The sequence below is a fragment of the Pinus tabuliformis genome, chromosome 6, assembly GCF_031772625.1.
Source record: "Pinus tabuliformis cultivar Carrire ecotype Pingquan chromosome 6, CPIR1, whole genome shotgun sequence".
NCBI lineage: Eukaryota > Viridiplantae > Streptophyta > Pinopsida > Pinales > Pinaceae > Pinus > Pinus tabuliformis.
Genome location: NC_142292.1, coordinates 515,546,038 through 515,571,929, shown reverse-complemented (window position 1 = coordinate 515,571,929; position 25,892 = coordinate 515,546,038).

Genomic DNA, 25,892 nt, shown 5'->3' with positions numbered 1-25,892 from the left:
TTGTATTTCTATCCCTACTCCTTTTCTTTTCAGCATGTCATTTCTGTTTTTAGGATTAGATTTACTTTTCATGTTATTAGTTAGTTAATAAATGAAGAGCTTTTATCTTTCCTGTGCTTAATGTATATGATGATTTTGGACGGACGCTACTTATATTTTGTTGTGTGTTGCATGGATGCAGATTCTGGATTCTCACATTCCTACAGAGCAGCAACGTGTCCCCAAGTAGAGCCAGATGTTGACCACTACTGGTCAACTTCCCAAGCAGTACACCCTCTTTTCTTGGCAGAAAGGGGTAGCACCTGAACGACGTGTCCGTGCCAGCCTACAGTCATCAGCAGCTTGAGGATTTCAATTGTAAACCCAGTCTGCATATATGAATTGTAAATAATCTAAGCAGACATGAGTCAATGTATGTAATTTGCCTAGGTGGACCTAACTTTCTGTTGATAATCTACGTCCCGGAAGGTTTTTTGTCTCACCGATCCACGGATCGGCAGAGTTTTCCTTCAAACCTGACCCCAAAGCCGGGATGGATTTCGTCATCAGAAAGTTTGGGAGAGTCTTATATGTTAGTCTGCTAGATTATAGTTGTGTCGCAGAACTGGGTGTTCTATGAGGGTCTGTGTTAAGTGGGTTCATCCCTTTGAGATGTAAATTGTAAAAAATCATGATGTAATGTGTCCTGAGGGTTGAGAAATGTTTTAAATCCCCTCGTGAGTCCTAAGTCCTAGGTCCTAGGTGATGTTTCCAATGGCTTAGTTCGATGATCCATTTAAAAAATGAAATAAAATAATAAACATTTAAAAATTTAATAAAGAATAATAATAAAAGATTAAAAATTTAAAAATTTAAAAAAATGAAATAAATAAATAAAATAATAAAAATTCAAAAATTCAAAAAATAATAATAAAAAATAATTTTAAAATTTTAAAAATAATAATAAAAAATTAATTGAATAAATCGACGGATGAGATCAAGAGATGTCTTGATCCTCATCAACGGTCGAGATCATTTTTACATGGATCAATCGAACTAGCCGTTGGAGCATTTCCTTTAAATAGGGTGCTAGAAGTCATTTTCAATTCATTCGATCTATGAGTCAGTACTGAAAAAGCTCTCGTGTAATCTGATTTTCTGGTTAATAAAAGAAGACTTTGGGGTCCAAATTGTGCTGGTGTTACTCTCTGGAATTGCTGTGAGATCTTAAAATTTTCTGCATTATTTCGGATTTCAGCCATTAATCATAGCTTGTTTTTTCTGAGTAGTGTGAGCACAGGTATCTTGTTCACCTGCTAGGGTTTGAAGGCTGCTAGGGTTTCTGAAATAATGGCAGGTATCTCCATTATTTACTGAGATCTAGCAGTTTTCCTTCTCTCTGTGCTGATGGTTGCTTGAGATGTGCAGGAAAACCTGTTGATAGAGAATATTGGTGGGCGTTTGGGGAAGTTCTAGGCTGAACCAGCCGACTCCCACAGGCTTTTCTGTGCAGAGCCTAGCTGATTTTGGCCCTGGGTTTATCAATTAAAATTTGTTTTCTGGTTTACATGAGAGATTTCTGAAGTATTATCTGATATTCTAAATATTTCCTGTCATTATTTGCTAAATCAGGCTGTCAAGGGGCCATATCTGTAATTTTATTTCTGGATCTAGGGTTTTACTGCAAATTTTTTTTTTGACTTTAGGTAAATTTTGGGCGGTTTTACTTTAAAATTTCGTTGGTCCGTCGGTTTTTGTTTTCTTTTTTGCAGGCTACAGCCCTGAGATAGGATCTGGAGGAAGAAATCTTTCTTTATGCAGGCAGCTTAGAACAGCGTTTTCAAAAATTATCGACTGCATCAAGCATTATATCCTGAGATATCGCAGGCCTGTACACATCGGAGCATTTCAAAATAAATTTCTATTGACATAAGGCCAGCGACTAGATGGAAATGAAATTTCGTGACTGCCTGTAATCCGAGCCTCAGCATTCTTCGAAACCACCGGGCCAGAGGAAACGCGATCTCGAAAATTCTGTGGTCGAAATCTCCATTCGTCTGTTGTCATATCGTTGCATTGAAGGCGTGGTTACATTTACCTGGCGTCTTCATTTTGCTGTGCCATTCTCTGCGCACTACATGCTTTTATTCTACCGTCGACGGGTTCTATGCATGACCACAGGCACAAGAAGGAGACACCAAATTTCAGAAATCAAATCAGCGTTCAATGTGTAATTCACGTGTGAGAACTTTGGAAAACGTCTGATCTCTTGCCATCTGCGTACTGTCCAGCATTTCCTTGCCGCCGTCGACTGTGCATAAAACCCGACCATTGCACCTGAAACGCTTACGATTCAGCATCGTTGGGACGGAGCAGGCATAAGCTATCCCCCTCAGTTTCACTCGAAAAATTTGCTGTGCCGTATCCGAAATCTACAGGTGATCCCTTCTCCGGTTACGCATCAGGTAAGACGATTATCAATTAACGGCTAAGGGTTTTTCGATGCATTTGAAATTTTTGTTTTTCGTTGTTTTATCGCAGGCATATCTTTGAAAGGTCATGCGTATTGTATTGTTTCTTTTTTTTTTTTTTAGGATATGCATTCCATTAACATAATCTCGTCTATAGTTTACATACGTAGGTTACTTCCAAATTTTAATTTCGTATAGTTTTGTTTTTCCATTTTTATTTAAAATAGTTTTCTTTTAAGTCCTTAGATTTAGATATTAGTTAATCCTTTTTTTGATTTTATAGAGTTTAGACTTAGGTCCTTTTAGATTTAGATTTTAAATTTTTTTAATAATAGTTTTCTTTGGTTTAGATTTAAATTTTATAAAAAAAAAAAAAAAAAAAAAAAAAGATTTATTTAGATTTAGTTTTATTTTTTTTTATTTTTTTAAATAGTTTAGTTTTAGACTAAATGTTTTAGATTTCATTTTATTTAAAAAAAAAAAAAAATTTAAAAATAAAAAATATATAAAAATTGTTGTGTCAGATCCAGTTATTTTTCGGGAATTATTATTTTTTCACGCTGAGATCTGAGTTTTTCAAGTCGAGATGCGAAGTTGAAATATGATTGTTGTTCATGGTGCATGTTTCTATATCATTTAACAAGTAATCGTCTCTTAGGGCACTGGTCTGCTTCATTAGTTAAATCCATCACGTGCTTTTATATCGTATCTCGTGTCTCCCAACCAACTGGTCGACAGTTGGTCTCAATCATCCCATAGGGACTACCCCCCTTAGCCGCGGGAGACAGGCTTAAACGGAGGGATCGGGGATCAGAGTGACAGCCCCCGGTCTGAGCGTTGTCGTGCCAATCCGCGCGACAACAGTACCTAGAGTGGATAAATCTTGGAACACACATTAGCCCCACCTAGTTAGATACCCTGCGCAGGTATCTAATCTATAGCGCCATGTGTGTTATGACTCTTCATAGAGCATATCATTTTGAGATCTTACATGTACCTCTATATATATGTAATTATGAATACCTCCCTAGTTAAGAGGGGGTGTTGAAGAATGTAACTAGTGTTGGTCTTCATAAGTATATTTGAGTCATAATGTAATGTATTTATCAAAAGAAAAAAGAAAAAAAAAAAGAAATTCTATTGTAAAAGAAATTGACTTATTAAAGCATGGGTTTCATGCTTGGGTCAATGATTAATAGGTCAAAGCCTCCATTGTAGGCTTCTAGGGTTTATGTCAAGAGTCCTTGTCCATGTCATCATGTAATAGACCCTTCTTGGGCTTTGTTTATCAAGAAAGAAAAATATTTTTATGTAAAATGAGTCATTTAGGCCTCCTCCACCAAGTCGGCCTCAACCTAAACAAGTCAACCTCATTGGGAGGCAGAATCCACTATATAAAGGTAGCAACTCGACCTCATTTGGAGCACATTCACAACAAGTTCAATCTGCAGTTGTTGGAGAAAAAAAGAGAGTGCGAAATTCATGGAAAAAGGAGAAAAGCCCTAGTGAAGTAGAAGAAACCCTAGCAAAGAAGTTTGGAGACCATTTTCTCTCTCCTTTGATTCACATGTGCGAAATTTTGAAGTTGTTGGAGGGACGAAGTTGCAAGGTTGCAGTAGGGCTGAAATTCTAACGTGTAGTTAGATTGAAGCAATTTGAAAAAAGTCTACTTCTGGTATTTGGTTCATCATCTTGGAAGGTTGACTTGGTGGAGGAGGAAGGTCTTTCGGTCAGGTCTAAGGTCTTGGTTTGTCTCAATATGATTTGAATATTCTAGTGGAAAAGTTTAACTAGGTTTTCCCCTTCTTAGGGGTTTTAGCCCTGGCTGATTGCTTAGTTTTGGTGTCATTGATCTTCATATTTTTTATTTGATCATTGCTTGTTGAGAAGAACATAAAGAAAGCTAATAAGAACATAAAAATATCACAAGTGTTTGTTAAAATAAGAAAATCTTTCTGCCTTTCCAGTTTTCTAACACAATCTAATCCAAACTAGGATCCAACACCTAGCAACAGTGAAGGAGAAACATACCTTGAATATTGTTGTTCATCACTACTAAGGTCTTATCACTAGTTAGGGCACAATTGTAGCCCACTGTAGTCTACCATCTATGGTCAAACCTACCTCACAAAACTATGACTCCCTTCCTTCTACAAGTCTGGTAACTTTGTTGTCCTAACCGATTGCTCCAAAACCCTATTTTAGGCTTGTTTATCCCTCCAAACAACCAGTACAGGACTACAACCTAGTCACCACAGATCAGTCACCCTCTCGGCCTGTTCAAGGAAGAAATAATATGCCAACATAAGCTCAAAACAGGTCCAAGACTCTCCTTACCAACTCGGCCTAGCAGCAAATCCTTACGCTCTCCAAAATAGTCAAAAGAGACCCCAAACGGCTCCTCTTTTCTTAGTTGAAGTAGCTTCTAATCTGTGGCCCCAAAACAAAGATTCTCCTTCAAGTCGAGTTGCTTTGTGTTGCACAAGGACGATGCTAAATGCCTTCATCTCACCTTGTATTTATACTAAACACAAGGGCTCCAACGAATTTCCTTCTATAGGCTTGTCAACTTGTCATAAGGCCTCTAATAACCCATCTAACCTTAGGTCTTCTTGTGCAAGCCCAACAGTGACAAAGAAAAATTAATATCTCATGCTAAACAACTCGGATTTTGATGATTTTCACTACCCCTTTCTCCTCTAAGGTTTCACAAACACCTCCAAGTGTCAAATCATCAAAATTCCTTGTGGTCCCACACCCGCTAGCTTGGGTGCATAGGCCACACCTTTGGTTCCACGCCCACAAAGTGCTTTTGTGGCACTCCAACCTCCAAACCCCAAACCCTAGGGCTTGGAGTACCTCCCAAGCTACCAAATTTCAGCACTCTCTCTTAGCGAGGGAGGCACTTCCAAGACTAGGAAGTAGCTCGTCATCATCATTGTCACTAATTACAACACTCTCACAACTCTTGGCGCCCAAAACTGCAGCAATCCCTGTAGTATGGACTACGCCTCTCTTGGAAGTGTCACCGTCACTGGAAGCATCCTGCTTCTTCTTCTTCTCCTGAAATGTCTTCCACTCTCTCCATGATTCCTTCTTGGCAGTTATAGAAGCCCCCTTCATCCCCACTACCCACACGCTCTTCTTGGGCTGCAAAGTTTCTCTTTGAAGCTATAAACTCCCTCTAGAACTTGACTCCCTTTGAGCCTCTGGAACCTAGACCTTCTTCTCTGGAAATTGTACCTACTCCTCTTAAGCGTGCACCTACTTCTCTTGAACCTGCACCTAATCCTCCTTCTTGCCATGGTCTATAGGCTTGCTCGTCAGCCTGTATAGACCATGCTCTCTAACTCCAATCACAACACCTGCGGAGATAGATCCTCTGGGCCTCAGTACCTCAAACCCCTTTTGTTCAATCGCCGAGATAGACATCACGTTATATCTAATTCCTGGTACAAACCATACATCCTGAACTCGCATCACCTATCCTGACTCCATCCTGAATGGCACCACTACCGATTCTCGGATGGATTTTAACTCTTTTCATCCAACACCATGTGCAACTTTGAGCCCCACTCAGCTAGATTCTCGAATAGCTCTAATGACCCTATCATATGCTTTGATGCTCTTCTATCCACGTACCATGCAACCTCATCGATGGTACCCTGCGGGAAATGAGAGATCAAAGCAAAGTCCTCCTTTTCCAACCTCGTGGAGAGATCATCTATCTCGACAAAAGGGGCGACACCTACGACTTGCTTGCATTTCTTCTTCTCTTCATCTCCCTTCTTCTTCATCGAACATCTCGTCGAAAAATTACCCATCTCGCCACAGTTGAAACACTTGATCTTACTCAAGTCCTTTTGCTTACCCTTCATTTGCACTGCAAGTGCTACATCATCATCTGAAGCCTTCTTCTTCGGATGAAAATCTTCATCACGCAACTCTTCCTGAATGGAGTCATCCGACAACCTATTCCAGTCTGGAAACTTGTCCCTGGCAATGATCCCCTTGATGAACAGCTTTTACTCTAGAGTAAACCCCTTCAAGGCAATCCTCGCCGTCTTAGAATCTGCAATAGTCACACCAACAATGACAAGCTCATCTCGAACCTGAGACAACCTTGTCAGATACGAAGTCACCCCTTCACCCTGTATCATCTTGGTGGACTTCAACTTATCCTCCAATACCAATACTCAGTTCTTGTTCTTATTCTGAAACAAATTTTGAAGAGCCTCCCACATCTCATGGGCAGTGTTCTTCCCAAACAAATGAGGTATTAAGGATTCCTTCACACCATCTAGGATGATCAACTTGGCCTTCGTATCCATCTCTTCATACAGTTCCAACTCCTTGAGGTCTGTTGGCTTCTTGATTGCTTTCTCGGCAAATTCCCAAATCCTATTGACCTGCAAGACCAACTTAATCCTTTCCTTCCACGAACTATAGTTTGACAGCCCTTCCAACCTGTCCTCATACCAGAGACCAACCTGCAACTTCGACATTGTTGTGAGCCCTTCACCAACAATGTGACCGACTCCCTCTTAAGTTATACTTCGTTGTGCACACACTAATTCACTGATCCTTCAAAGTACCTTTGATACCATGTTGTTTTTCCACAATACTGGTGTCTAGGATAGAATCTTAAATCACTGACGCTACCAAACCAAGTATCACAACAAGTCTACTTTGCACAACAGAATATAAACAACAGTAAATCTACTAGTGCTCAAAATATACACAATATGTACAATAACCCAATCTTCGTTATATTAATTCAATTGAATGATACAACAATCTAGGGCTCCCGTATGAGGGATAATGGCCCTCAAATATCCACTAGTACAAGAATACAAAATACAAGATACACTGAAGGTCTGGCTGATGTAGTGCATGATCACAACTTCTTTGTCGTATCCTATACACTATAGATTCTTTGCTTCCATTCTGCGGCACCTGCCTCTATCAATGCACCAACTCCTTTAGGCCATTGAACCTCGACTCATCAATCTGCCCTCAATTGATCATAAGTCCATCTATCATCAACATGTAGGGTCTTCATGTTCAGTAGCTGCTCCTTCGTCCTTCAAAGTCACAACACTTTGAGACTTCTTCCCATTGCTGCTCCTAGGCTCTTTTGGTACTTGTCTTCCCACTATAGTCTTCCTGCGCTGCTCCAATGAAGACTAACATAGGGCAAGAGGGCTGCCACCTATCATCATTGAATGTCACATCTCCAACAATGAACATAGGCTGTCAAATCTGCCTCTTCTAGCAGCCCTTAAAGTCCACCCTAAATTCTGCACTTAGGGCCAAGCTTGGGCACTTTCACACTGTCCTCCAACAGACCTCAAATGCCCAATACAATACAAAACAACTGACCATCCAATCTGATCCAAACTAGGATCCAACAACTAGCAACAATAAAGGAGAAACATACCTTGAAGACTGTTGTTCATAGCTGCCGAGGTCTGATCACTAGTTAGGGCACAACTGTAGCCCACTTCAGTCCACCATCCATGGTCAAACCTGCCTCACAAAACTGCAGCTTCCTTCCTTCTACAAGTCTGGTAACTTCGTTGTCCTAACTGACTGCTCTAACACCCTATTTTAGGCTTGTTTAGCCCTCCAAACAACCACTACAAGACTGAGGCCTAGTCACCACAGATCAGTCACCCTCTTGGCCTGTTCAGGGAAGAAATAACATGCCAAAATAAGCTCAGAAGAGCTCCAAGACTCTCCTTACCAACTTGGCCTAGCAGCAGATCCTTACGCCCTCCAAAACGGTCACAAGAGACCCCAAATGGTTTCTCTTTTCTTAGCTGAAGTAGCTCCTAATCTGTGGCCCCAAAACAAAGATTCTCCTTCAAGTGGAGTTGCTTTGTGTTGCACAAGGATGATGCTAAATGCCTCCATCTCAACCTTGTATTTATACTAAACACAAGGGCTCCAATGAACTGCCTTCTATGGGCTTGCCAACCTATCATAAGGTCTCTAATAACCCAGCCGACTTTAACTCTTCTTGTGCAAGCCCAACAGTGACAGAAAAATTAATATCCCATGCTAGACAACTCATATTTCAATGATTTTCACTGCCCCTTTCTCCTCTAAGGATCTTCTAACACCTCCAAGTGTCAAATCATCAAAATGCCTCATGGTTCCACACCCACCAACTTGGGTGCAAAGCCCACACCTTGGGTTCCATGCCCACAAAGTGCTTTTGCGGCACTCCAACCTCCAAACCCCAAACCTTAGGGCTTGGAGTACTACCTCCCAAGCTACCAAATCTCAATAGATAGCTATTTTTTAAGGTAATTCACAGTCAACTATAAAGAAAGAGGTCAATCTTAGTGGTCACGTAAACAACAGTATCATATGAAAAATATGGTCCTCCTTTGGCAAATATTTACACTTTTTCAAGAATCTCTGGGCACATCTTTAAGGTTGATTTTGTCCTCATTCAACACTACTCACAGCAAAATCAAGCTAGTAGATATCTTTGTTATTGTTGCTTAATATTTCTAGAAGTAAACTATGTCAATTTAAGAAATGTCAAACATTTCAAGTGATCACTCCACCCCTCATTAGGTAAAAAAAATGATGAAACCACTGCTGGAGGAGATTTAAATAAACAAAATAAAGGATACATATTGGAAGGAAATTATCAATTAATAGATATATATTGGAAAATAAATAGATAAATGATGGAAAATAAATAGACTAATGTTAGAAAAAAATATTATATAGACGAATGTTGGTAAAAGAAATTAACGATTGGGACATAAGATTATAAATATTAAATAATAATAAATTATTGGGGCACTTACGATTTGAGTAATAAATAAATCTCGTGAGCTTTGTGATAATAATCAATGAGTTGGAAAGATAAGACAATATAATTAAGTTATTTATGAAATGAATTAGATTAACGTTTCAATCCAAATGACAAAATTAAGGGGAAAATTATTAAGATTTACAGAAAAATAATTAAGGATTTTCCAAAGGGAAATCAATTAGACTCAAAATATCCGTTGGGTTGAATATTGGAACAATTATGAGGCAAGAGTATGATAAATTTATGATAGAAGGGTGGGGGAAGGGCACGTAGATAAAACCAATGGTATTGAAGTGACATGTTGGAAATTTCATAAACTGACACAGTTTACTTCCAGAAATATTAAGCAACATATTGATTAACTATGAAAACCTACACACTTGGATCCGTGAATATCCGTTCGGTTGAATATTAGAACAATTATGAGGCAAGAGTATGATAAATTTATGATAGAAGGGTGGGGGAAGGGCACGTAGATAAAACCAATGGTATTGAAGTAACATGTTGGAAATTTCATAAACTGACACAGTTTACTTCCAGAAATATTAAGCAACATATTGATTAACTATGAAAACCTACACACTTGGATCCTTGTTAATGTCATTATTTGCCCTATCACAATTAAAACCATGTGAATATCCTGGGCGTTATCGTATAAGATGTTATGCAATAGAATGAACAAATTGGCAACATCTGTGTATAGAGACATGTGATTTATTGATTTTCCACCTGAATGCATAACAACTACACTTGAAGCGACCAATCTGCTTGACTTCCAATATTGATAATAAACGTATATCAAATATTTTGAGTGAATATAGCATTGATTTGTAGATCTAATCTACAAGGAAGAATGCTTCATTCAACAGATTTGTGTTCATAGTTTGTTGACAGGAGTATAGGTAAGGAAACTAAGCACCTTACATGAAAAAGCTAATGGGGATTCTATAATTGTGGGTATTGTGAAGCATAAATGTAATTGTAGGCCTAAATGTTAGTACACAAGTTATGTTTCTGAAGGAGAATATGGAAAAGACCTAGGATATTTGCACTAGGTGAACTTTCAATGGATCTAGGGATATAGAAATATAATTGAAACAATCTTTCTACCTGATTTTGACCTATTGCAGGTACATGAACAATCAATTCAGCCACAATTATCAATCTTGAAGAAGCCCTAAAAAAATTCTGAACACTTTCCTCTAGATAAGGTATGTCTTAGCTTAGGTTTATTACAATTGGAAATATGATGGATGATAATCATGCAAAGTACAAATTTTTGTGTCATGTGGTTGTGCTCGGTTCTCAGTATCCTCTTCAAAGATCAAGTACTTGATTGGGTAGCACTTCCTTTAGGAGGTAATAAATTCACATGAAAGGGCAAAACGACTTGATCAAGGGCCATAAGGGCATTATTTGAGGAAGAGTCCATCTTATGAAACATGATAGAAAGGATATTCTGCATATATAAAGGATAGAAGTAGATAAGCACTCCCCTTTTAAATATATCCAATTCTCATTTAAAGAAGGTAAATGAGGCATAGTCAAAGGCAGCTAGGCACATATGTTGATGGATTAATGAAAACATAACTACCCTTGGGCACACTATCCTTGAAATCCCATACATCCACTTTGGATGATACTTAAGCCTTATTTGCTTGATTTACGGAAGTTACAAACCCCTAAAGAAGCTTTTGGAGGCTGAGGCGTCAACCTTAGATGACGCTTGAAAGTCTTTACTTTCCCAATTTGTGGAAAACAATTGAAGACATCCCCCTTTGGAGGCCTTTGGAAGCTGAACATTGCATTTTGACTATTCCTCCTCCTTCAGTTTTGGAGACGTCCCTCTCTCTAGGGGATTTTTGGATTAAATCATTGTACATGTAACTTGAACACTTCATTTTGATTGTATTTTTAGATTAGTTAATTGGGAGAGAAGTATCTTTTACTTCTCCTTAAGTTAGATTGGCAAACCTCACTTTCAGGTAATAAGATCTTATTGTAAATAAAGTTGAGCATATCTCTATAAATAGAGATGCACTTCTTCATTTGTACTGGATAGGGGAAGAAATCCCTCAGGATTTCTGAAAAATTTATTTTGACTTTTATTCTTCTTCGTTGTATTATGGATGACTAGCTAGGGTGCTCTCATGAAGGTATTATTTGTAGATGTTTCTCAATGAATGTTGTTCATTGGAATGAGTGGCATTGTGTGTGATTTGATGAGTATGTTGTCTCTTCATTTCCATGTTGCAAATGTGGTTTTCTTCTCTATTGGTGGTGGTGCACCGCTCTTCTTCCTTCTTTGAGAGATCCCTCCTCAAAGACATTGGAAGAAATATAGTCAAGAGTATTCCCCTGACTTTCTTGAAACTTATTGAGCTAAGTTGCACGAAACAGGAAACGGGTACGAGTTTCCGAAATTGGCACGGGTACGAAATGTGACCCCCCAAATTTTGGAAACGGGGAAACGCAATATATATATATATATATATATATATATATATAGATATTAGGACATTTAAGAAATATGTGCAATCATAAAGCATATATGATACATTCTAATTTATTACATTATGATTAAATTGTCAATTGTCAATGCATAAACTATAAGTCTCTAAATTTACATCACATTTACTCATGAATGATCACATAATGAAAATAGCAATATCCAAAATCAACCACGAGAAATTTCTAATTTCTTGTCTCGTGCTTGATTGGGAGTCTCCTCCTACATAGTTGAACGACCTTAGTGCTCTTGATTAAATACAAATTCCATACCCTAGTATCCTACGTGCTCTTGATTATTGGGAGTCTCCCCTGCATAGAGGGCTTCGTTCTCTTGATTATATACAAGTTCCATACCCTAGTACATGACAAAATCCAATGGAAATATTGCAATCCCCCCAATCCTGAAATCCTGAAAAACAGATAAGTCTGTTGGATTTTGAGTGAGATCTAAAATTCTAATTTCTCCATATGAAATCCAATGAGGGCGAAACCACTTTCAAACATTCTGAGTCATTTCATGGTAATGTTAAAAATTTAAGTAAAAGGATGAAAAAGTAGTCGCCCAATAAAAAATTAGAAGCGAAAAAATAAAAATAAAAAAATACAAGAAAAAGTCAATTTAGAAGAGGAAACTCCATCATACGGCCTGGAAATGCGTTTCCAACCATTCTGGCCATGTTTCCTCCTCGAGAAACGGGCCAATATGGCCGAAAACATGTTTCCAGGCTGTATGGTACGAGCTTCCTCATTTCCGTTTCTTCTCCAACATTTCTTGCAACTTAGGTCCTAGCCAATGCTTGAGAGACAATCTTCCTTGGTGCCCTCAATATTGTCTCATCCTAAACTCTAAGTGTCACGTAGAATTTGTGTAGTGATCTCATAACCCTCTTAAAGCATCGATCTATCATCTTCATCCAAAAAGCCTTAAAAATATTCAACATTTCTCTTTTTTTATTTTTTTAGTTGTTTTCGCTATATAGAATTTGAATGTGATTGATATATGGAACTAGATTGCTAGATCAAATTGTTTTCATTATTATATCATATATATGATTGGATCATCCACATGATAAGTAGTATTTCAAGATCAACCTTTAGTATCGGCATGATCTAGTGTTTGGATCATTGTTTTTCATTTGCTAATCTATGGATCTAACCCTAAATGTTTGAAGGAAAATATGAAACTATTTAAAGATTCAATGTCTATATTGTTTACCTAATTTCATGTTTGGAAACACTTGGTAAATGTTAGTATTTTCTCTCTTTAAATTGCATATACAAGGATTTTATGCTAACTTTGCACCATTTTAGGATCTTCATGTGTGAAGATGGTAAATCAATCACTTAAAAGGTGCACCAACCTATTGCATATACAAGGATTTTATGCTAACTTTGCACCATTTTATGATCTTCGTGTGTGAAGATGGTAAATCAATCACTTAAAAGGTGCACCAACCTATTGAACAAGCAAACGATTTGACATTTTAACTTATCTCTCTTCAACTCGACATCCAAGGATTTGAAGGCTATTGCTTCAGATTGGAGAATGTTTTGAAGTGTTATATGGTATGAAAACTCTTTTTGTTTCTCTCCTAAACAAATCTAAATGCGTGAATTTGTGTTTGGGTATCATTCAAGCATTGATAACAAGAATTGGTTAATTATGCATATGGTTAATTGTCTTTCCTTAATACATCACGTTTCACAACATTTGAGCATATACATAATGCTGAGGATGTCCTCTAAAAAAATCTGTGCAAAGACTTTTCAAATTTACCTTAAAAGGATATCAATATCATCAAACTTTTCATTAGTATTTTCACAATTATTAATGTTGTAGGAATTAGATCCTCCAAACTCTACATCTACCTCTAGTGCAGAGCAGTGGCACCCCTTTTTTATCCTTTTATATAAGGATGTACTCATCTTGATTTTCCACATGGTTTTGTCAGTGCTACTCGATACTTTTATATGCATTTCTGTGGTCACTTAGAATTAGCCTCGGCACTCCCAAACCACTATAGTGGCTTATCATATATCCTAGGTCCATTGAGAAACTTTGGTCACCCTGTGGACAATAAGAAAAGTATCTTATCTTATTTCATATACTATGGCTCCTTTAAGGGACTATGCACTTCTTTTAAGGGGGGCCAAAGTAGAATTTCAAGTTGTTTCATTTCTCCATAGACCCACCAAAGAAAAAAACAAAAGAGAAATAAAAATATAGCAAGGTGTAAACAACAAGCTCAATGGAAATCATATAGCAGAGTTGTATAAGGTTCCAGGGTATTAATACTAACAAGAGGATGTAAATTATGTAATGCTTCTTAGAGAATCTTCATAGGTGAAGGGTGCATCACTACAACTGAAAGGAGGCTTCAAAGCTACTCAATTCCCCAAAATACTTATAAGATGAAAAATATAAAACGAGCAACAAAAGGTTGCAATAGGGGTTCACTTGAAAAAGTGAAAAGGCTACAAAGGGACCAAGTCAACAAGAAAAAAAGAATGCTTAAAGGAGAAAGGCTAGGGGAAAATAAGGGTCTGCTCCCGAGATCACATCATTGTGTCCAAGAAGCCAAGGTAAAGGAAAAGCAACTCCAACAATTTGGGTGGGTATATGCACAAAAACTATTAAGGTGACAACTATGTAAGGCTAAAAGAGAGGGAGGCCAAAAGAAATGTGACACACCCAAGGATGGTTGAGGGGGAGAGATGTTCCCCAAATAATAACATACCAGAGGCCCTCTTTCTGAAGAGGATCCAACACAAATTCAAGAGAAGTGATATATTAGCTTGAAGAGATCCAAAGCATTCGCCAATGGAAAAGAAAGAGCTAGAAAGGGAAAGAGGAAGAGGGAGGTGAGGAGGATAATTCTCTCACAAAAAGAAAAACAAAGAGGAGAAGGGATCTTTCCCAAGGAAGAGTAGATCTAATCGACAGATAGCATGTTTAAACCACAAGGAACGGCCAAGATATTGAACTAGCTTAATATGCAATATGGGGCCATAATGGAGTTAAAATAATGTATAAGATACCCAAACTACTTGTCAAATCTCAAAGAAGATGGATGAATACTATCTTAATCCACACAGAGTCCACCAAGGCTAAGCTTGGGAAAAGGTAAAGATAGGCCAAAAAGGGAGGGTTCAATAATCTAAGTTGTAGGAATTGTAATTTTTCAATGGATTTGGCTACATGCTTTACATGATTTGCATATATCATTATAGAACAAAAGAATGGTCCATTTATCCAACTTCATTCATGTGATCCTACTTAGCATATTTAGACTAGTGAAATAAATTAAGAAAGTGAGGGAGATAGATTCCTTCAAATTCAATGAAACATCTCAAGAGAAAATTATTCATTAACCCATTGTAGACAGTGACATTAATGGCTATATTGTTTCCTACATGGTCATTCATCTCCCTTTGCAAAATATAATACCAAACAACGGAAGTGATAGAACACAAAAAATAATACAAACAAAGGGGCAAGGACCTATTGTGCACTTGTCTATGATGGAGAGCCAAAAAACAATGGTGATTCCCACTAAGCATCATAAATTATTACAAAGAAAATAAAATTATGCTAGAGCAAGAAAACATAATAAAATAGCATCTTAAATCCAACAAAAGAAAAATAAAGAATGGGAATCTCCAAAGTGCCCTAAAATTCAAATGTATGAAACCTCCAACCTATAATACACTAGTCATCCTTCCAAAGTTTCTAGGTGAAAATGTTGTCTTCTAGCATGAGAGAAACAAAGAATGAAGAAACCAAAGTTCCCTAAAAATTGAAGGTATGAAACTTCCAACTTCTAATGCAATAGTCATCCTTTCAAAATTGCTAGGTAAAAGTGTACTCTTCTCCCTCAACATGTTTGTAATGCAATAGTCATCCTTTCATAGTCCCTGATTGAAAGTGTAGTCCTATCCCTCAACATTGCTCCAAGATTCAAGCCAAGAGAAAGAGATAGAAATGAGAAAAAGTGAGGGTAGAGGAGGTGTAAGCAAGAGGAAATGGGAGCCAAGTAAAGGGTTAGTGAGAAGATTTTTGGCATGAAGCAAAAGAGATATGTTTCCAACCATGAGCAAGAGAATAAGATTGATAACCCTAATGAAAGCTCCATGAATGGAGACTTCTAACTAGTATGGCAAGAAACCATGGGTTTGGACATCCACAAATGGTGGAGATATGGATTCTCATGTGAAAATATCTCTAATTATAGGTTCCAAAATCTGTGATGGAAGACATCGAAATCACCAAGCCACTCCTCCACTCCCATACCTCCAAAATAAAGAAAGAATGGAAAGAGGAGGGTCGTGGATTTCCAAGGAAATTTCAGAAATCCAAAAAAGAAAAAGGGAGGAGCAATACCTCCAAGAGGACCTGAAAATTTATGGAAAATCTACCAAAAGTCCCAAGAGGAGAAGACAGTTCAAGGAAAAGAAAATATACTCTAAAATAAAATAATTGCACCTAGTTTAAGGAAATAGTAAGAAAAATCGTCAGCAAGAAAATCTATCTTTATTCCACAAGAAACAAGAAAATAATATCTTTATTCCATTTGTAACTAGAAAACTCTCACAAAACAACACGACATAAAATCATGATTGATGAAATTGTGTGTAGTGTTCCAAAATTTCCTGAATTCAAAGGAAACAAAAAGCTGAAATGACCAAAAAGGAAAAAGGGCAGGTCAAAGGAGAGAGGATGGTAGTTTGATCTTAGAAAAGAAAGATGTCACATGGGACCCACTTACAAAGACAAAGGAAAAAACAAGGCAACGGATCCTCCACTAAATTAATTTAATTAATTTGGGTTATACGCTAAGCCAAGTAATCAGAGGCAATGCTCTCAATTGGTATTGTGTGGAACAATTCGCCAATAATCCCAATTGGCAGTGATACTTGAGTGCCTCAAGTGACAGTGATACTTGAGTTTATTCTAAACTAAATGTGAGAAGACATGTCTAGGTAGGGTTTCTTGCATCAAGAGGATCCCATATAATTAAATTAAATTGAGGGCGGTAGAAGAGACAATAAAGGAAGGGGGAATAACTACGAAGGTTAAAGGGTTCTAAAAATCATCACAAGGTGGAATAACACAAGGGGTTAATTTTTTTGTTCTATAACATTAAGTACAATTAAAATAGCATTTAAAATGAATTATTTTTGCATAATTATAACATATTGTCAATTTCTTCACCATCATCTCTAGCCAAGTTTATTTGGTGCTTTTACCCTCAAGATTGACAATCACTTCCATCCACCTTGTTGATGTTTTCAAATTAGACTATACTGATTATGTCTAAATTTGTGGTTTAACTAGTGATGGCCTTCACCTATTCTTGCTCAAACTTCCAATGCATAATGGTGTCCCTAATATCCTTGCTTGGTTGTTGGTCCAACCTCATGCCCTCAATCCATGATAACACCATTGCTAATATTTTCATCATATCCATGTTATTCCCAGCTCAACACTTCAATTAGTATCAAAATAAACCTCACCACATCACCTTTCTGTGAACTACAATTCAGGTAGATAATATTCTTATGTTTACCCAATTGTAATGTCCCTTCCTAAATATTTTGCTAAAGGGGAGAAAACCCAATTTTGTAATTTTTGTCATTTTTGGGGCCTAAATTTTTTTGGAGAAACACTTGGCTAAAGTGGGTCAAAATATTTTTAGTGGAATGTGGGGGGCACCTTCTCACAAAATAATATGGTCTACTTGGTGAAGGATTTCGAATTGCCCAAGAAGATTGAAATTATTGGAGGGACCCACATGAGGCCAAGGTCCAACAAGTATAAATAAGAGGAAGGCAACATCATTTGGGCCTTTTTAACAATTTGATATCTGATTGTTGCTCTCGTTGTTCAGCTGAGTTACAAAGTGTTGCCAAGCACAAGAGTTTCTCAAGGAGGAAACTCAACCTTTCTTTAGTGGACCCAGAGTGCCACCCTAGGAAGGCTTTTACCTTTACTTGGATGCTGGAAGAGAGACACTACACAGGTACCACGCCATTTTGGTTCAGCTAGATGCAGAAGAAGAGGCCACGCAGTTCCTGAGGAAGGTTGGTGTCGAGTTGAGGATTGTATTATTGTTGGAGTGTTTCTTGACTAAATTCTAGGCTAAAGGGGAGGGTTTTCAAGAGCAGAGGACATCCTCCACATCAGAACAAATTCCTGGGATGTGGGACTGCGTCATCTTGTACAGGCCTGCACAGTCACTTGTGGGTGTTGAGTGTGGGAAGGCTTGGGTGAAGGATTGAGGAGTTGGGTGTCCAGATTTTGGTTGGAGTGGATTTGTAGGGGGCATTCCTAGTCATTTGGGAGTAGTGGACACCATTTTCTGCTACAAGTGGAAATTTATGGCATTGGAGAAGGGCCAAGCAATTTTGGGTCAATTTTGGAGGGTCAAAAACACGGAAAACCGTTTCTGGGTTTTTCTAGGTTTTTGGCAAGGATCTCAGCTCTAATTTTGCAGAATTTCTTGGGTGGATTTGAGGGGTCAATTCAGGGTCTCAACACAACCAATAATGCAAGATTACTGGGCCAGCGCAGATTCTGGAAGATAAACTCCTGCAACAGTTAGGCATTGATATATCGACCACCTAAGGCTTGTAGCTTGCCTTGTGCAAGCCCAGGTGCCTTCTTCCTATTTCACATTGTACTCCAGCAGTTATATACATAATAAAATTCCCATTTTCGAGTGTTTGGAGTATTTTCTGTTACATGGATGTTTACTGAAAATTTGTGTTGGATTTTATTGCATGTTCTTGTTATCATTGTTAATTTTTCCATTAGGAATATTACAGTGGTATCAGAGCATGTTATTGGCCAACATGGGGAACAAGAGCACGTAATGCCACCAAGGTATCACGGAGTGGTTTTCTATAGGGGTCGTGGTAGACGCAGAGGCAGGGGTCAAGGTAGAGAAGGAGACCCAGATCCATTTTCAGACACTAAAGTGGAAAATATTAGAGGTTGGATGGACAACTGAGAAGACAATGAGTAGCCTAGGAAAATGGGCCAAAACCAGGTTTTATAGGAGCTAATGAGAACCAATCAGCAGATGTTGAAGCAAGGGCAGCTCACGATGGACATGATACAGCAGGTGATGGGGTTGTAGATGAATGGGAGCCCTGAGGGAGAGCTCCATGGTGATGGAGGTTCCAGAGAAGGAGGGGGCAGCCGCCCCTATCAAATCCCACACACACCCCAACGTGGGCAAGATGGTCGTCCCACTATGCCTCACTTTGTGAATGAGCCAAAACCAGAGAGGGAGCCAGACCTAGTTGCATACTTGGTCAATTCAGTTGCATAAGGAATTGATGAATGTGAGGGGTTGGATGCCCAAATTAAGTAGTTGATGTCTGTTGGAGAGTACGTACATCTCAAGGAGAGACGTACTATGGAGGCTAGAGTACACTACCGAGGGGGACCCGCTAATCAAGAGATGCAGAAGATAGCATGGAAGGTTACACTTCCTAACTTTGATGGGCCAACCAAGCGTTCATCCAAAGCTTGGGTTCAAAAGTTAGACACATACTTCCACCTGAACCCCATGCGGGACACTTATGTTATTCAATTTGCTACTCTTCACTTGGAGGGGGATGCCCAGGAGTGGTGTTACCATGGGCTAATCACGCTGGGACATATACACACCACTTCTTACATCGAGTTCACCCGGAGCTTGTTGGAGAGATTTGAGAGGAAAGAACCGGAGTTGCATTTCAAGGAGTTAGCCCTTCTGACACAGACTGGCAACACAGAGGCTTGCATCATGGAGTTTTAGAGATTGGCAGTGATGGTGACTGACATCTCGAAGGCTCGGTTGATCATGTTATTTGTGGAGGGGCTAGCAGAACCATTGCGTTGTTGGGTGAGGGCCTACAAGCCCACATCTTTAACAGATGTTATCTGCAGGACTCGAGATATGGTTGACGCAGTGCCCAAGACTCAGGCCTTTGTCCCCACTAGACCCACTGCCACACAGGGGAATAAAGACATCAAACCATCTTAGAGGGATGGAGTACGTGGTCAGATGGACAAGGAGACCCAAAGAGACCTTAAGAGGAGGAAGTTGTGCTTCACGTGCCAGGAGCCTTGGGCACGTAGGCACAAGTGCACCAAGGGCAAGGCCCACTACATTGATGTTTATTCAGACAGTGAGCCAGATGAGGAGTCAGATGTTGGAGCAGATCAGGGAGATGAGGGAGGACCATCATCAGGGGGAGCACCAACACCACCACATAGAGGAGGACCATTTGCCCCATCACGGGGAGTTCTTGCTTCACTTCGGGGAGTTCCGAAGTATGGATCAGGGGGATGGTGCAAGGGCAGTGAGTTTCAGTACTGGTAGACAGTGGCGCCACCCACAACTTTATCGATGCCCAAATGGTGGAGCGTAGGGGCATTCACATGAAGACATTTGAGGGGCTCTTGTTAAAATTGGCAACTAGGGCCAAACTCCATGTGGGTCATATTATTTATGGTAGCTGATATTTTTATTGGATCCCTCTCATTGAGAGGTGTAGGATTGATCTAAATATCATCCGATTCCAATAAGTATTTATGAAGTTATGAATTTATTTATGTTATGGACAAATTATTAAGTCGGCCAACAACTTATGTAGGCTCAGAAGCCCAATAATCATGTCTATTCAACCTCTACGTTTTAGTATAAATAGAAGAGGACTTCAAGTCATTTCTACACACACTTAGATCTCTTCCTCTCTCTACTTGTCTTTGGGTTTTAGTAGGAGGAGAGATCCTAAGGAAAAGCCGGAAAAGCTGGAACTGCCGGAAAAGCCAAAAAAGCTGGAAAAGCCTGAATTTCCGGAACTGCCAGAAAAGCTGAAACTGCAGGAAAAGCTGGAAATACCGAAAAAGCCAAAAAGCTAGAAAAGCCGAAAAGCCGAAAATGTCGAAACTATCTGAATTGCCAAAAAAGCCAGAACTAATGGGAACTGCCGAAACAGCCGGAGCATCTGTCTCCGAAGGAAGGCAGCATGATGTATGAGATCATGGGCAGCATAATAAGCAGCATGATGATATGAGCATGGGCAGCATAATGATGCATGATGATATGAGTATGGGCAGCATGATGTATGAGATCATGGGCAGCATGATGATATGAGCATGGACAGCATAATGATGCATGATGATATGAGCATGGGCAACATAATGATGAATGAGATCATGAGCATAGGCAGCTTGATGATGAATAAGACCATGGAAGATGCAGCAGGATGAGCAGCATGAAGATGAGAGCAGCTCAGTCATCAAGGTTCAACACATGTGACAGTACAGCAAGGTGTCACACGGTAATGTGCAGCAAATAGACGAGATGCAGCACTATGATAGGTGAACGAGTCACCTTAGAGAATCAGTTGAAGCAATATGTCTTCAACTGATCTCATGCAGATATCAAAATTCAAAGTGATTGACATCTATTGTAAATGTACTATCTCTCTCACTTTCTCTACTGAACTTTGAAGAACATAAAAGAAGAATTGATCAAGGGTTTCCCCACATTGTGGGGTTTGTCCCTGGCTAGCGCCACATCTTGTGTCCTCTTGTCTTGGCTTGTCTTCTACGATTTATATTTACGTTTTATCTGCAGTTTACTTTATGCTGATGTGATTGCTAATGTGGAAAAGAAATTGAAATAAATTGCTCTAGCATAGAACATACCTAAAATTAACATGGTATCGGAGCTGACGTGAATACAATGCACAAGCAAGAGTGAAAGAGCAATCACTAAAGACAATAGGGACAAGACAAAAGGATCAATGAGTTCCACATCTCTCTTCTGAGTTCGCTAAAGGTGAAGTTGAAGCAGAGAATATTATCAGAATGGCATAGCGAAAGATCACTTCATTGGGAAGTTCAGATTTAAGGGTGGAAGGAAAGGCAGATGCCTTGGTTGCAATAAGTTCAGCCATCATTCAAAGGAGAGTCCAAATAGCAGAGACACATCTCTTGATGAAGATAAAAATCATTCCAAGGACATCTTCAATGATCAGAGGAATGATAAGTAATGCAGGTCATCAAGGAAATGGTCGACTCTTCAAAGAAAGCAAGGAACCCTAGAATCTCTTTTATGTACCTGATCGCAAGAAGAACCTAGTGTCCATCTCGAAAATGGAAGTTTAAGGTTTCAAGGTGCCACTCATCGATGGAAAGGTACGTGTTTGAAAATAGATTTTTCAAAGATGTTTTAGAGTTCATGGTTGTATCAAGTCCACTAGGGACCATGTCCATTGACTCAGCACCGGAGGTCTATGAGTCAGATGGTGACCGGGATGCCTGAATTCAAAAAGAGCATGAAGGTACATGTATGAGATGTATCAAAGGAAAATCTTACAAGGGGACCATTCCCCTCATGTAGCAGGTCCACAGGTTTGGAACAACCCATGGAGTTTGAGATTCATGAACAGGAATCTCATGTATACAGGTGGAAGAAAGCCCTCTATGGCTTGAAGCAAAACACCTCAGGCGTAGTATGAGAGGATTGATAGTTGTTTGATGAAGCTGAGATTCACTAGGAGTGAAACCGATCCAAACCATTACCCGAAGGTTGTGGATGATAGACCTCTCATACTGGCACCTCATAAGGACGACCTATTTCTGACAGGTGCAGACCCTCTCATTTGTAGAAGTAAGAGGGAGTTGGATTCCGAATGTGGAATGATAAACTGCAAGCCTGTGACTACCTCAAGGATATTAACTTTCAGAAGTTATATGGTAGTGATGTCGGACCAGATTAAGGAAATGCCTCTGAGTTTCATAAACTCAATCACGTTGATGTTCTTGGTGAACTCTGGACATATGTTTTGCAGTTAGCATGGTGAGCTCATATTTGGTTGAGCCTCACTTGATTGGTACCAAGAATCCTCTGAGATATCTTTGGGGCACAATCTCTCATGGATTGAGATACACTGCCAAAAATATGAAAACTGCATGATTATTCGAATGTTGATTGGGCATGCAGTGTGGAGGATCACTAGAGCACTTCTCAGTGCTGGTTCTCTTTGGATTCTACTTTGATATCATGGATGAGCAGGAAGCAGAAATCGGTTGTTATAAGCACTGCCGACACCAGATACATAACTACGTGTATGACCTCGTATGAATTTGCCTGGTTGTGGAAACTCTTTAGTGAGTACACATGATGAATACCACTGTGATTCTCTGTGACAACCAGAGGTGGGATTCGATTATTGAGGAATCCCGTATTCAATGATTGCTCCAGCAGATAGACATCAGATACTGCCTTATCTGGGATATGGTAAGTCGATGAGCAAGGAGGCTCCATCACACTGAGATGATGTATAGGTCGCTACACTTTGTCAGAGCCCCGGGGAAAGATCAAATTTGTGATTTTCCCGAACGACTTGGAGTCGTCGAGAGACCCTTGTAAAAGGGTCCTGCATGTTGCATACATTGAGCTCTAGGAGCTCTGGGGGCTTGCGGTTCTTACTGGAGCAACATACGACCACAGGGTGACTCACCCTCCCCTGGTGGTGCGCACTGGGACAGGATGATTTGCTCTCCTATGGACAGGATGATTCACTCTCCTATGGACAAGATGATTCGCTCTCTTGTGGGACAAGATGATTCGCTCTCCTGTGGACAGGATGATTCGCTCTCCTGTGGACAAGATGATTCGCTCTCTTGTGGGACAAGATGATTCGCTCTCTTGTGGGACAGGATGATTCGCTCTCTTGTGTAGCAAGATGATTAATTCTCCTGTGAGGTCTGGATGATGTGTTCTCCATGACGATTGTGTAGCAGGATGATTAATTCTCCTGTGAGGTCTAGATGATGTGTTCTCCATGACGATTGTGTAGCAGGATGATTAATTCTCCTGTGAGGTCTGGATGATGTGTTCTCCATGACGATTTTGTAGCAGGATGATTAGTTCTCCTGTGAGGCCTGGATTATGTGTTCTCCATGAAGATTGTGTAGCAGGATGATTAGTTCTCCTGTGAAGCCTGGACGATGTGTTCTCCATGGCGATTGTGTAGAAGGATGATTAGTTGTCCTGTGAGGACAGGATTGATTAAGTTCTCCTGTCGAGGCCTCCTACCCATGCAGTCTGGGACTCATGGGAAGTACCTCTCATCTGATGAATGAGCAGGGAAATGAGGATAGGGACCATAGTAGTACCGATGGACACATCGTTGTATCTACCATACTCCCTATGCTAGGATGACCTTCATTGATCTGGGATCAATGATACTGGTCTGGGACCAGTGGTAGGAGTTGTACCCACTATGACACTGACTTCGGGTCGGTTGAGGACTAGTCTGGGACCAGTGGTACATACTCTGAGACTGACTTCGAGTCAGTAGAGTACTGGTTTGGGACCAATGGTAGGAGTTGTACCCAGTCCCACTATGACACTGAATTTGGGTCGGTTGAGGACTAGTCTGGGACCAGTGGTACATACTCTGAGACTGACTTCGAGTCAGTAGAGTATTGGTCTGGGACCAGTGGTAGGAGTTGTACCCACTATGACACTAACTTAGGGTCGGTTGAGAACTGGTCTGGGACCAGTGGTACATACTTTGAGACTGACTTCGAGTCAGTAGAGTACTGGTCTAGGACCAGTGGTACATACTTTGAGATTGACTTCGAGTCAGTAGAGTACTGGTCTGGGACCAGTGGTAGGAGTTGTACCTACTATGACACTGACTTCGGGTCGGTTGAGGACTGGTCTAGGACTAGTGGTACACACTCTGAGACTGACTTCGGGTCAGTAGAGAATGGTATGACACATTCTCGATCAATTCTTCTTCTTCATGGTTCAACAGAGCTAAGTTGAGCAGAGCAGAGCCGAGCCAGCAGAACCAGCAGAGCTGAGCAAAGCAGAGCAGAGCCAGCAGAGCAGAGCTAAGCTGAGCTAAGCTGAGCCAGCAGAGCAGTGCAGGGCACTGATGGCAGAGATAGTACAGTTGGACATATGGATCAGCGGATGGAGTTCTCCCTGGTTGAGAGGGAGTGTTAAAATTGGCAACTAGGGCCAAACTCCATGTGGGTCATATTATTTATGGCAGCTGATATTTTTATTGGATCCCTCTCATAGAGAGGTGTAGGATTGATCTAAAGATCATCCGATTCCGATAAGTATTTATGAAGTTATGAATTTATTTATGTTATGGACAAATTGTTAAGTCGACCAGCAACTTATGTAGGCTCAGAAGCCCAACAGTCATGTCTATTCAACCTCTACGTTTTAGTATAAATAGAAGAGGACTTAAGTCATTTCTACACACGCTTGGATCTCTTCCTCTCTCTACTTGTCTTTGGGTTTTAGTACGAGGAGAGATCCTAAGGAAAAGCCGGAAAAGCCGGAAAAGCCGAAAAAGCCGAAACTTCCAGAAAAGCCAGAAAAGTCAGAATAGCCGAAAAAGCTAGAATAGCTAGAACTGCCGGAAAAGCCGGAACTGCCGGAAAAGCCGAAAAAGCCAAAAAAGCCAGAAATACCGGAAAAGCCAGAACTGCCGGAAAAGCCAGAAAAGCTGGAACTACCGAGAACTGCCAAAACAGCCAAAGCATCTGTCTCCGAAGGAAGGCAGCATCATGTATGAGATCATGGGCAGCATAATAAGCAGCATGATGATATGAGCATGGGCAGCATAATGATGCATGATGATATGAGTATGGGCAGCATGATGTATGAGATCATGGGCAGCATAATAAGCAGCATGATGATATGAGCATGGGCAGCATAATGATGCATGATGATATGAGCATGGGCAGCATAATGATGAATGAGATCATGAGCATGGACAGCTTGATGATGAATAAGACCATGGAAGAAGCAGCATGATGAGCAGCATGAAGATGAGAACAACTCGGTCATCTGGGTTCAACACATGTGACAGTACAGCAAGGTGTCACATGGTAATGTGCAGCAAATAGACGAGATGCAGCACTATGATAGGTGAACGAGTCACCTTAGAGAATCAGTTGAAGCAATATGTCTTCAACTGATCTCATGCCGATATCAAAAGTCAAAGTGATTGACTTCTATTGTAAATGTACTATCTTTCTCACTTTCTTTGCTGAACTTTGA